The 12,878-nt window shown below is 56.2% G+C and overlaps 1 protein-coding gene across 10 annotated transcripts in view; it reads right to left on the bottom strand.

Moving 5' to 3' along the window:
• The window catches only part of DAB2IP (DAB2 interacting protein), a 165,807-nt gene that overhangs the window by 78,078 nt on the left and 74,851 nt on the right, over positions 1 to 12,878 (bottom strand). The window lies entirely within an intron of this gene.

Below are 12,878 nucleotides of genomic sequence, written 5' to 3'. Positions count from 1 at the left end.
CGGGCTGGCCCCTGCACCTCGCGGCCCGCGCCGCCCGCCCGCCGACCGAGCGCCGACGGTCCGGCCCGCGCAGCGCGGCCCAGCCCACCCCGCGCCGCCAGCCAGCCAGCCAGCCAGCCAGCCAGCCAGCCAGCCACGTCGCCCCCGCCCCCTAAGCCGCTGTTGCCATGGCGACGCCGAGCCGAGCCGCGCCGGCCGCTACCGAGGACGCCCGAGCCCCCCGGGCGCGGGGGCGGGGGAGCCCCCGGGGGCTGAGGGGGCGGGGCTGCACAGGGGCGGGGACCCTCGGGGGGCCTCCGCGGCAGCAGCCTCCTCAACTCTTACAGTAACAAGGTCACACACCGCCACCCACCTGGAGGAGTCCACGCCCCCCTCCCGGTCCTGGATTGCCAAAGCGCCTTCCTCCACCCGCGAGGTCGATGTTCTCAGCCCGGGTAGTACAGATGGGGGAAACTAAGGCTCTGCGAGCAGGCGTCCGGTCCTCTGGGGAATGACCGGCTAGCGCAGCTCCTGGTAGTACCCTGGACCCCTAACCTGTGCGTCTTTCCTTTCGCAGGTGACTGTCACAGGCCCTCGGGGTGGAGCCCTTTGCCTGGAACCGTTGTACCCCAGCAGGGGCAACCACCTTGGGGGCAGGGTGACCTAGTATCTAGCTCAAGGAGAGGCCGAGGGGCTGAAGGGTTTGCCAAGTACCCCCACTGCGTGCTTCAAGATTTGGAGCCAGGTCTGAGGGAAGGCTGGATCTTCCCTAGAGAGACTGCTGCCTGCTGGCCCATTCATGACCCATGGCGGGTAGGGGTCCACTCCCGGGAGGAGAATGACAGACCTCAGCGGGGCCTCCCCATTAGGCCATTCATGCATCTATCAGACTGCGCTGGACTCTGAGACCGGAACCTAAGCTGAGTCCAGCCCCCAGAGCTCCGGGTCTAATGGAAGAGACAGGGAGGAGACAGCGTTCAGTACAGCAGGTTGAACCAGTCTACCCTGGGGTAGATTTGGGGGCTCAAGGGGCCACAGCCTGGGGTGTTCTGGACTTGGTACCCTCAGGCAGTTGGAGGGAGAGGAAAACTGCAGGAAGAGTGATTCCCTGTGGGTGGAGTTGTCTGAGAGGGATTCTGGGGACTCACCCACCCCAGCCTCAATTCCAGGTGATATAAGGATAGAAGGGAATGAGATATTAACTCATTTCAGAGTTAATGTTGTTCACAACCTGAACACCATATTTCATCCGTCACACAATAAAGGGTAGGCTTGGTGGCCCTCTTTGCTCTGGGGGGAGAGTTGGACATTTGCTGTAGTCCACGCCCTTACTGGGTCTGTCCATCTCTATGGCCCTGGCACCCAAGACTGATGAGAGCAAATGTTGGTTGTACCCATCATCTCATGTCACCCACACAAACAGAAATGACAGAAAAACATCCCTTTCTGCAAATGAAGAAACCTTGCTCAGAGAGGTGAAATGACTCACCCAAGGACACACAGCTCTCAGACCTGCCTAATGTCAGAGCTTTTCCCATAGGACCCCCCTCTCCTGCCCACCCTCTTCAAGCTTTCCCTTTTCCCATCTTTCTGCCCCTACTTTTTCCTCCCCCTCAATCTCTCCCATCCATAGAAGGCTTATCCCTGTGGCCACCTGTCAGAATTCTGCACATCCTTCAAGGCCCTTCTTCAGGCCTTCCCAGGCAGTGGAATCCAAATGCCTCTCACCTCTACAGCTTGGTATTACTCTAATCAGTTAAAGTTTAACAATTATCTATTAGGGGTTAGGGACTACAGGAGGGACCCTCTTCCAGAGTGGTGACCCACAGACAGGACGAGGCCTAATGCAGAGGGACCACAAAAGGTGGTGGGCCAGGGGGACAGCAGGCTCTCTGCGAGACACAGCATGAAGGCAGGGACCTGCACCCCTGAATAAGCTCTGGGCTCTCCCAACCTTGGCCTCTTGGCAGGTGTTGGGGGAGGAGGGATGCGCCTGGCTAACTTGGATGGGTTCTTCTCTCGCAGGTGTGGTTGTCAAGCAAGTTCCCCCAATGAGCTTGTACTTTTTATTGGTTTTTATTTTCTACACTGATTAAAATTTCACAATTTTTTACACTCTTGTGGTACAAAGAACCACAAAGCATGTTTCACAATTTACGGAGCTCATTATGTAGCAATATGGACAGCTTTATCCTATTCCTGAGTTTAAAAAAAAAAGTTTTCTTCCTTCTAAGAGGTTGAGTGGGACAGTATCACTTCGTCTTCCCCACCCCCACCATCAAGGCTACACTTAATGCTCCTCTGATAAGCATTACCTGTAAGCATCCTTGAAGCCTACTCTGAATGTACCTCCCCAAACTGACCATGACCTTGGGGACTCAAACTCTCTATAATATCATTCATTCACCATTTGTCAAGAGCCTACCATGTGCTAGGCATAGTGACCAAGACTGACATGAACACTATGAAGTGAGCAGTGTACAGAATAACAAAAGGACAGGGAGCTCACCTGTCCCCCACCTCACCAAACATATCCACCATGGAGGACCTTATGTCCCCCAGAGGACCCAGCTCAGGGCTCTACATATGGCAGGCTTAACAAACGCTCATTATCCCAGAAAGCCACAGCTGGAAGGGGACTCAGATCCAAAAGACTGTATTACAAGGGTGAATAATGCGCAGAGAGGGGAAGGTCTTTCCCAAGGTCACACGGCAAGGTTAATCAAAGACCCCGGACTCCAGTTCCCTGCCCTGCTTAGCCTCATAGCTTGCTTACTGACCTCCTTCTTGGGGTAAAGGGACAAGGGTGGCTCCTCGCCCAGCCCTGGATGAAGGGAGACGAGCCTTTTCTCCTGTGCCTTCATGGGCAGGTCCCAGGACATGATTTCTGGAGGCAGCTGCAGCCCTGAACTCAGGAAGAGGGAATGACTGGCCTTCAAGTCAGAAAATCTTGTTCTAGACCCTAGTCGACCTTTAGTGAGGGGCAGTGGGCAAATCACGTCCCTTCTTTCAGTAGAACAGGGTTCTCGATGCTCACTGCCGTGGACCCCCACTGACAGCCCAGTGGCTGAGAGCTGGGAGCCAGACAAACAAATGGGGCTCAAATCCAGCTCCATAGACCCCTGGCGGTGAGATGGTAGGCAAGGTCCCCCACCTCTCTGTGAACTGGGTGGGGGCTGCAGTGAGGATTAAGTAGGACAGACAAAGCCCTGGATCCCCTCCCCTTCCACACCCCCAGGGCCTGACTTTATCCACCTTCTCCAGGAGGCCCTGACTACAAACTCCAGCCCGGCTGATCACACCCCTCAGGCCAGCTGAAGTCCTCTCACACTGCTTGTGTTCAAATCTTAGTTCAGATAAACTGTGGGAAAATTACTGGACCTCTCTGAGCCTCAGTGTCCCTATCTGTAAAATGGGTTGAGGATGATACCTTCTCTATAGGGTTGTGGGAAGGATTAAATGAGGTAAGCTATCCCCAGTAAAACGGTAAATACTAAGCAACTAAACACAGTAGTTGCCTGCTTTATTATTATTATTACCGAGGTTGGCTCCGATACAGCCACCAACTTTTGCCCCAAGGAGGTATGTGACCACCACAGGTGGAAGTCTGTCTGGGCTCTCGGAGGAGCTTGAAAGCAACGGGGCAGTGGGGACAGGGCTGGTGTCATGCCTAGCGAATGAATGAATGTGCTTGCAAAAATTATCCTGGAGCCACAGAATATCACTCGGTTTGGTAGTTTTGAACTCTTTTAAACAAGCACTTCTCTTCTAAAGCAACCTCACAGAGACTCCGGAGGTTCAAAGTGCTTGGGCGGGTGGAGCCGCACAGGTGGAGGCCTCTGCTTTCATTCACTGGCGCAGGGTCTGATGGCTAAAGCTCAGCAAGGCGCCTGCACAGTCCGCGGGGACCAAGCCTGCCCCCTCCCCAGATGGCGCGCTGTGTCTCTGCTAACACAGACCCATTCCCCTGCGCTTCTCAGGCAGCTGTGCCACTGTGCTTAGGTCAACTAAGGCCCCAGGGACTTTTGCACGAGGCTGCTGCCTGGTGTCACTACCCCCAGCCCTTTGGTGACAGGGTGTGGACAGCCCTTGTAGCCTCTGCCCACGTCCGTGACAGCTCACTGCCCATGCAGATGTCCTCCCTCCCAGCTAATCCATGTCAATGGTCCAAGCCCCTTGGGCTTCCATCCATGTCAATGACCAAAGTGCAAGAAAAGTCCCGAGCGGAGGACAGAGGCCCATGGGGTCTCTGGCTTGCAGGACCCGAGTTGTCGGCTGCTCCCCCATCCCTATTCTCTGCCCCCACGCTGACCCCGGCCTCAGTGCTACTTCTCCAGGAAGTGCTGGGAAGCTTTCTCAAAGGCCTTTCAGAATTCCAGACTCGTGATTTCTCCATTCACCATTTCAATCCATTCCATGTGATGACGATGCTGATAAATTACCAATTTCCAGGCTCCTGCTCTGCCAGGTCGCTCTGCCCGGGGCACTCAAGGAACACATCCGGAGCCCGAGCAGAGGGGATGCCTAGGAGGACCCGATGCCTCTTCTCAGAAATCCTCGTGAGGACATGTGCTTCAGAAGGATGGTTGGGGTTTTCAAGTGGGGAGACAGAGGCTCAGAGAATGTAAGCTACGTGCTGAGAGTAGCAGAGCTGTTAGGTGGTAGAGCTGGGACTGCAACCAGGAGAGTTCTAGCCCCTGAGGAGGCAGGGCAGGGATCCTCTTACACACGCACACATGCGCCACACACACACACACACACACACACACGTGTCAAAGGCCAGAACGGAAGTGACTGTTCAGCCCCTCCTCCCCATGCCCCAGGTACCATGCTGGGCCTGGGGGAGAGAAGAAAGAAGGGAAGGTGGGCTTCTCCCTGAGTGCAGGGCTGTCACCTGGGGCTCACAGGTGAGGACCTGGCAGTTCAGGGAGGGGAGACTTGCCCAGTCCCATCCTCACATAGGCATCACTCCCCATCCAGGAGGCAGCATTTGGGGGGCCATGGGTTTGTATTCCAGCAACACCACTTGGGCACCTGGGAGTCACGTGTCACCACTGGTCTAACCTGAGTGAGATCACCTTCTCACCTGAGTGTAAAGCACTCAGCACCAAGCATGGCACATAGTAGGTGCTCTACCAGCCCCAACTCCATCAACTGTTTGGTTCTGCACCCTCAATTCTGCTTTCATCACCTTCTCCCTTTTAACAAACCAACTCTGGGTCACTGCAGACGGGTGGGTGGGCCTGACCTGAGACAGTGCTCAGGGTGAAGGTAGAACCCCATGGCCCTCCCTCGGCCCCGGACCAGCTTCTCCTTTGTGGCCGTTTCTAAGGCCTGCACCCAAACAGATATCCTTCAAAGAAGGAAGCTCTTTTAACAGGCATGTCTCTCAATTTCTTTCTGAGGCTCTGTGCAAATGCCAAAAGCACACCTAAATAAACAGGAAAGGGAGGGGAAGATCCCAACCAGATATCACCGCCTCTCTCAGCCCCAGGAGAGGAGATCTGCCGGGCTCAGAGGCTGGCAGGAAGACCTGACACCTTGGCAGGCTGGTAGGGACACCTCACTCTACCCTGGCAGAGGCTCCAGGAAGGGGCTGGTGGTGGTGAGGAGTCCTATGTTATTCTAAGATAGCAGCGTGAGAGCTGGGAGTGCCCAGAGCCGGCAGCCAGGCCAATGCCCACATGATACAGATAAGGCACCCGAGGCCCAGAGGGCAGGGGGACTTCCCCAGAGTCACTGAGCAGGGCAGTGGCAGACCCATGGCAGAACCTAGGTCCCCTTTCTCCTTGCCCGGTGCTCTTTGCAATGCCAGAATGCTTCCAGAACCTCCCAGGCTCCCCATGTTTCCTCTTTCCAGGCCTCGGTCTTCCCATCTGTACTCTGAGGGCCTGGGTTGGGTGATCACCAAGCTCCTTTCCAGTGCTGGTATTTGATGATTCTCTAAAGCTAGAGCAGCTGCCTTTCACAGCTGGGCTCTCCCACGTATGGCACTAACAGTACCAGCAATTTCTGTGGCTTTGCTCGAGTCCTTCAGATGCACAACTCCTCCTGCCCTCTTCCCCTATCCTGGGGCTCTACCCTCAGCAAGCTGCCAGGCCTCCCTGGCCTCCTCCCCTGGGAGCTACGCACCACCAAAGCAGGTCCCAGTTGGGAAATAACTCAGTAATGGTGGAATGTCAGACACTGTGACAGGTGAAAGGTGGGAGGAATTTTAAGCCAGGATCAAGTTGGTGCCTTCCCAGTGGCCACCTACTCACAGGCCACCCTAAGTGCACAGAACCCTCACTAAGCCCATGACGGCGCTCCTTTGAACATAAGACCTCCACACTCCACCTTACCCGGAGAAGGTAGCCGGACTCCTCAGATCACACAAAGAGAACCAATTCACTGGCCGTGAGGACCGAGAGGGGGCTGGAGCCTGACACTCAAGGATCACTCTTGCATTAAAATATTGCCCGGATAGCTACACCCACACATATTCACATGGAGAAGTACCCAGGGAGCGAAACACACCCAGGTTCAAGGACATGGATGGTGCACATGTGGGGGAGGGACATGGCCACAAAGAAATGCATGTATAAACATAACAGGTCTCCCTAGCACCACCAGATACACACACCTAAACACACAGGTGCACACTGACCAGCGCACACACAAATACACACATACACAACCATGAAACCCACAGATAAACATACAAATATACTGAGACAGGCTCACAAATTTACACATATATTCAACCGTCATCAGGTACTTACAGAGTTACGCTGACGCCCAGGCCAGACACACCGGCCCACACGCGCTCACGTTCACAGCCACGGCAGGAAGGGAGAGTGGCCGGGTAAGCTCAAAGAGCCACAAGCCCACATCTTGGGCCGCCGGGGAGAAAATGGCTCCACGTTGCTGCCACCACAATTTCACCTGCTCTGCAGGCAGGGCCTCACTTTGTGCCAATCTCTGAGGACGACATACTTGCTTCTCTCACACCCTGAAAACTGTCTTCACAGCTCCCTAAATGTGTGGTTTCTGGGTGCCTTGAGGCCTGGCAGGTTGCTCTGCAGGGCCTCACCCCTACCCAGAACTGGAGACGCCTGCCCCAAACATCTCTCCTTCTGCCCATCACCACACCTGAAACACCACCATTTGACACACCTCTTTAGGTCCTAGGATTACCTTGACGTCTAGGAATCCCTGGGTAAAATGCAAATACCTTTCCTCGCCCTCCCCCAAGAGGCATGGTAGTAGAGAGTTCCACCACTTAACGACTGTGGGCCTTAGGCCATTGCCCTAACTGTCCGAGCCTGTTTCCTCTTCTATAGAACGGGGACTATAGTAGCTACCTCATAGACTGTGGTAACGAGTCAGTGAGATCATGCATGGAAAGAACTTAGCCTATTTCCCGGCACACAGTAAAAATATTAGCTACTGTCATCATGACCGTCATCGTCATTGTTTTTATTGCTCAGACTTTGCTCGGTCACCAGGGGACGGCCCAGCCATTAGCCAGGAGGAAACAGAAGGCAGCAGCTTACAGAAGCAACTTCTAGGACCCAAAGCTCCTGTGATGGAGAAGGGGGCTGGTCAATGGCTCACGCAGGGCGTGTTTCCTGAGCCTCGCCATGTGCTGAGCCCCAAGAAGCGCTAGCTCTCTGCCTTCAGGGGTCCCATGGTCCAGCTGGAGAGGCGGCCCAGGCCGTTCCGAGGCACCTGTGGGAGCCGCCTCGCTGCTTTGGCTGTCCCCAACCCTGTCACCCTTCCCTGTTCGTTCTCCGAGAGCCTCCAGAGGGACACTTGGAAAACCAGATGAGACCCTGCCGTGGACCAGCTCCACCCCTGGGCTCCTGGGATGAAGGCCTAGCTCCTTGGTGAGGCCTAAGACCCCTCATGATCTCCCTCCTGGTCTCCAGCCCCAGTGGCTTCAGCGGCACTTTTGGAACTGCCAGCTCCTTCTGCCACAGGGCCTTGGCCCAGGCTACTGCCACTGCCTAGAACAGAGTCCCCCTTTGCCCGGCAGGCCCTGCACACCCTTCAGTCTCTCTTCAGTCTTCTCCTCAGGGGCCTCCCAGATGCCCTCGGATTGGGCCATATCTCCCTGCAGACCTATCACAGTTGTAGTTGTACATGCATTTGTTTCATGCCTTCCTCCCTTACAGGACTGTGGGGGCCATTGCGGCCTGGGTCTCCAGTGCTGGACACCTGGCAGGCATTCCGTAAATACTTCCTAAATGAATAAACAAATAAAAAAGAAAAAGGAGAAAGGCAGAGAATGTGCTCTGGGAGGCCTTTTAAGGGATTCCACTTGGGGTCAATCTGGGTGGACTTGCTGGAGGAGGCAGCTTTTGAAGGCATAATAGAAACACTGAAGGTGAGGCAGCAGGTGGGCTTGCTGAGATCATGTGGGGCAGGGCAGCCGTACAGGGATATTCCAGGCAGAATCACAGCACAGGCAAAGATTGAAGAGGTAGGACAGCAGCGGGTCTGGCTGACCTGGAGGGCCCCGGAGTGATCACAGGTCCCAGCGACCTCCAAGTTACACACCCGAGCCCAGGCTCATGACACGGGACATACAACCCCCTTCCCAAAGCAGGGGACACCCAGGTCAAGGGGGCCCATTAGAAACCCTGAGAGTCTAGAGGAGGGAGGAGGGGTCACGCAGTTGGGAAGCAGGTGGGGGCGTGAAGGTGGGAGGGGGAAATAAGGACAACAGAGAGACCCTCCTGGTACCTGCCAGTGCCCAGGACTGAGTGGCATCAGTTAACAGAAATCAGACACTCATTCCTAAGGTCTCGAGCAGGGATGTGATAACCCAGAGCAGCCAGGGAGTGACTCACTCCCATAAATCCTCTGGCTGGCCAACGCTTGCCTTAGCCTCCTCGTGAGCCCACCCCAGAGGTCAGGATGGGCACACACACTTCATCAGCTCTTTAAGCCCTCAGCCAGTCCTGACCTCGGGGCAGGGAGTCCAGCACGAGGGCCACATGGCTGGGGGAAAACCAGCTCCATCAGGGAGCCACACCCCTGCAGCAGGCTCTCTACTGTCTCCTTCTGCCTCCCTCCAGGCCCTGTCACTGAGGCCCCGGCACCAGGCCAGTCTTCCCAGGGTGACTCACTGCTTATCCCCCATTAGAACAACCCTGTCCTATGCTCTGTGCACTCTGCGTGAATGAACACTCTCACCAGGGGCTGCCTGGCAGAAGTGGCAAGAAAACCATGCGCAGACTCAAGAAATCTGGGTTCAAAGCCTAGCTCTGCTATTAACAATAATGAGAACTATTCCAACGCGTTAATAAGAGCAAGCCAGGTGTATTTATTAAGCTCTGTCTAAGCTTCAGGCACTGTATTAGAGCTTTACATGACTTACCTTGTTTAATTCTCAGAGCCCAATGTGCAGATGAGAAAATGGAGGTTCAGAGACATTAAGCTACTTGCACAAGGCCACACAGCCAGGAAGTGGCAGAGCTGGGCTCAACCCAGGTGGTCTGCACCAGAGCCCAAGACCTTCCATAATTCCGCTACTGCACTATGAGGCTGTGAGCAAGCACCTTAGCCTCTCTGTGACTCAGTTTCCCCATCCGTACAATGAGAGGATTGGTCTAGATGATCTCTAACTCCCTTTCCAGCTTGGGCATGCCATCCTTCCCCTCCTTGGTGACCCATTTGCCGGTGACAACAAGGGGACCTTCTGGAGACAACAGCTTGCCTGAAGGAAGGGTGCTAACGGTGGGACTTCAGGCCCTGTGCTGGGCCACAGGGAGCTTCTGCTGGGTCAGACTGCACCACCCTGCCCTCCCAGGCACTTAGCTGGGCGGGGATAGCCCCAGAGCATCACGGCGGGGAAGAGGAGCTATCCCATCTCTCCCTGGACCAGGAGCCACCAGGGAACACCAGGACCCCAGGGTGCTCCAGCCCCAGAGACCAGTGAATGCTAGCGGCAGGGAGAGGGGAGAGGTGGGCGGCAGCTCCATAAATCCACCTGAGTGAGCAGTGCTTTCAAAAGCCCTTGTCACTGCAGGATACAAAACACACCATTTGCGGAGAGGATTTTATAGGCTATTTCTCCTCCTGGGTTGATTTACCGTCTGCAAGCCAGGCTCACCTGGGCGTCCTGCCCCTGAGGGATCATGGGGTGGAGGCAAGGTCAATTTCAAGGCAAGACAGCGGTGGTCTGGGTGACTTGTGCTGACCTCCTCCCACGGGGGTGGCCACTCCGCCTCAGAGATGCAGTGGGCTCTCAAGAGGAAGGAGGCGGAAACACACCGCCTCTCCTCACCCCGCCCTCACTCACTGGATGAATTCACTCCCTGCGTCTCTCACATACCTTCACCCCACAAACCACTCGGGTGCCTGCGACAGGTGAGGCCCTGCCCCGGTGCCTGGGGCTCAGAGAAATCAGAAACAGTCACCTTGAGAAAGTCACCATGTCCGGTTAAGTCACAGCGTCTAAGTTCTGGAGCCTGGGGAGGGGAAGTCTGCAGGAGTCTGTGGCGGAGCACAGGGGAGGGAAGGAGCTCTGGAGGAACGGAAATGGGGAGGAAGCGTGGGCAGAAGGACCAGCCTATACGGATGCCGGGACAGGCCTGGGGGCCTCGATGCCAGCAGGGGAGCTGGATTCCACTCCCTGGCAGCCATCGAAGGCACTGGAGCGGGGCAGTAACAATCATGGCTCATTTTAGATGGTCTTCAAGCAATTCCATGGGAAAAGTTACTCATCCCCACGCAGGGCCTTGTGTCGGAAAGAGATGCCATTGCTGCCGCCTCCAAGGAGGGCCTCCTGGCTTTGGAAACAATTCCCACCCGAAGATTCGGACATAATTATGTCTGCGATCCAACCCAAACGCCACCGGATGTGATAGAGGCGATCACTGCATTTTCATATGGGGGTGGGGTGGGAACAAAGGCCTCTGAGCCCTGCCCCTCACACCCAGTTTCCTGGGTCCCCTAGGAGAGGGGAAGGCCTACAGGGGCCACACAGGGTGGGGTGGGAAGAGGGGAGCAGGTCCCTCCCACCCAGCGTGTCTGCCCTGCACAGGCAGCTTCTGACCTGTGAGGGCCAGGCCAGCTGAAGGCAGGGGCAGAACAAGATGAGGCTGAGTGCCAGCTCTGTCCCCGATTGGCTGTGTGGCCTGGAACAACCTCCCCTCTCAGGGCCTCAGTGTTCTCATCTATAAAATGGAAAGAATAACAACACTGGCCAGCAGAGACTGAGCTGCGTGCTGTGGGCCAGGCGCTGTGAGACCTTCACTATCTAGGCTCTCGAGCTGAGTGAGCTTCAGCAAGTTCTTCACTCTCCGGCTGCCTTGGTTTTGTCACTTTAAACAAAGTGGGATTTGTGTTATCTGCCTCATGGTATCATGAGATGCTACCCAGTGAGGGCTCAGGAGAGGGCCTGACCCAGCGGACTGTGTAAAACAGGTTTTATGACTGCCCCACCCCTGCCTCCTTGTGCCCTCCTGCAGACAGCAAGGAGCTGGCAGAGCCTAGATTCGAACCCAGGTCAGCCGGACTTCATCAGAGGACAACCGTGATGGAGGGTCTGTTGGTCCAGCCTGGCGACCGCGGTGCAGAGACAGTGCCAGCCTACACACTGGGCCCCTCAACCCCCTTCCTCCTGCTGGAAGGCTGCCTCAGCTCCAGATCTTGCCCCCCTCCATGTCCCTGATGAGGGTCCCCTTTCAGAGGTCCCCCAGCTCCCTGGTCAACCCAGCCCAGTCGGCTCAGCCGACAGTGCCAGGCCCAGCGGCCTACAGGCGCTCCTGATGTGAGCTGTTCCCTCTACCCGGCAGTAAGCTCTGCAGCCTGTGTAGCTGGACCCCCATGGCCCCAAGGTCGGGGTGGGGGCACACAAACCCCTGGGATCTCCACTCTCCTCTGGGAGCTGCCGTCCAGGCAGTCACTTGCTGCCCTCTGCTGCCCCCAACTGGGCAGAAACCACCCTGCACGGACACCTCCAACCTCCATCTGTACCTGGGAACTTGGTCTCTGGTCTCTTAGGGACTCCTTCACCCCCTCTAGACCTTCTGGTATCAGAGCCCGGTGTCAGAGCCAAGCCCTAGAAGCTCTGTCAGGGGCAATGTCGTTTGGGGCAGCAGGAGGAGGGGTGCGGTAGGGAGGACCCGAGGCTCTGGGGAAAGGGTGGGGTAGGGGGAGCCCCGTCCACCAGAAAGAGGGGCAGGGCGTGAACACTGGCTGAATGCCAGGCACTGAGCCCTCACAGCCGCCCTGTGAGCGAGGGACTCCTGTGCCCATTTACAGATGGGAAAAAGAGAGGCACAGAGTTGAGGACCTTGCCTGAGGGATCCCACAGAGGGGAGCCATGGGGCTAAGATTCAAATCCTGCCCCATCCCAGGTAGACCTATGAGAAGAGCCAGTACTGTATCCCCAGGACCCAGGGAGGTGTGAAGAGAGGAAGAAAGACCCCCAAACAGTATCCCACCTGCCAGTCACAGAGCCCAACATTCCACCGTGACTCCAACTTCCAACTGATAAAGTTCCCTTCGTGCAAGGAACCTATGACACAGGGATCAGGGAGTCAGCCACTGACACCTTAGTGGGGACTGGTTTATCCAACTCCTTGCCGCCCAGCAGGCTTGAGTGCAGGGCCTTACAGGGGTGTCCTAGAGGTACCTCTGCAGGACACTGGGGGCAGAGACGGGTGGTTGAGGGTGCAGAGGCTGTCCTTTCTCCCCCCTCCATCCTCCCACCCAAGCTGCTCGAGCCAAGCTGGCACCTCCCGAAACGAGGCAGGAGGTTCCAGGTCTCCTTGAATTGGTTCCTCCCTCCACCACCGCCCTCACGGACACCTACAAAGACATTCTAAGCTCAGACGTTGAGGGCGGGGACGGGGTCCCGACAACCTGCTTGAGAAAAGCAGTTCGCTTGCTCTCCATCCCTCATC

This window comes from Monodon monoceros, unplaced genomic scaffold (genome assembly GCF_005190385.1).
Source record: "Monodon monoceros isolate NGI ecotype Baffin Bay Population unplaced genomic scaffold, NGI_Narwhal_1 Super_Scaffold_5, whole genome shotgun sequence".
Lineage (NCBI taxonomy): Eukaryota > Metazoa > Chordata > Mammalia > Artiodactyla > Monodontidae > Monodon > Monodon monoceros.
The sequence above is the reverse complement of the archived record's forward strand: the minus strand, read 5'-3'. Positions and strand labels throughout refer to the sequence as shown.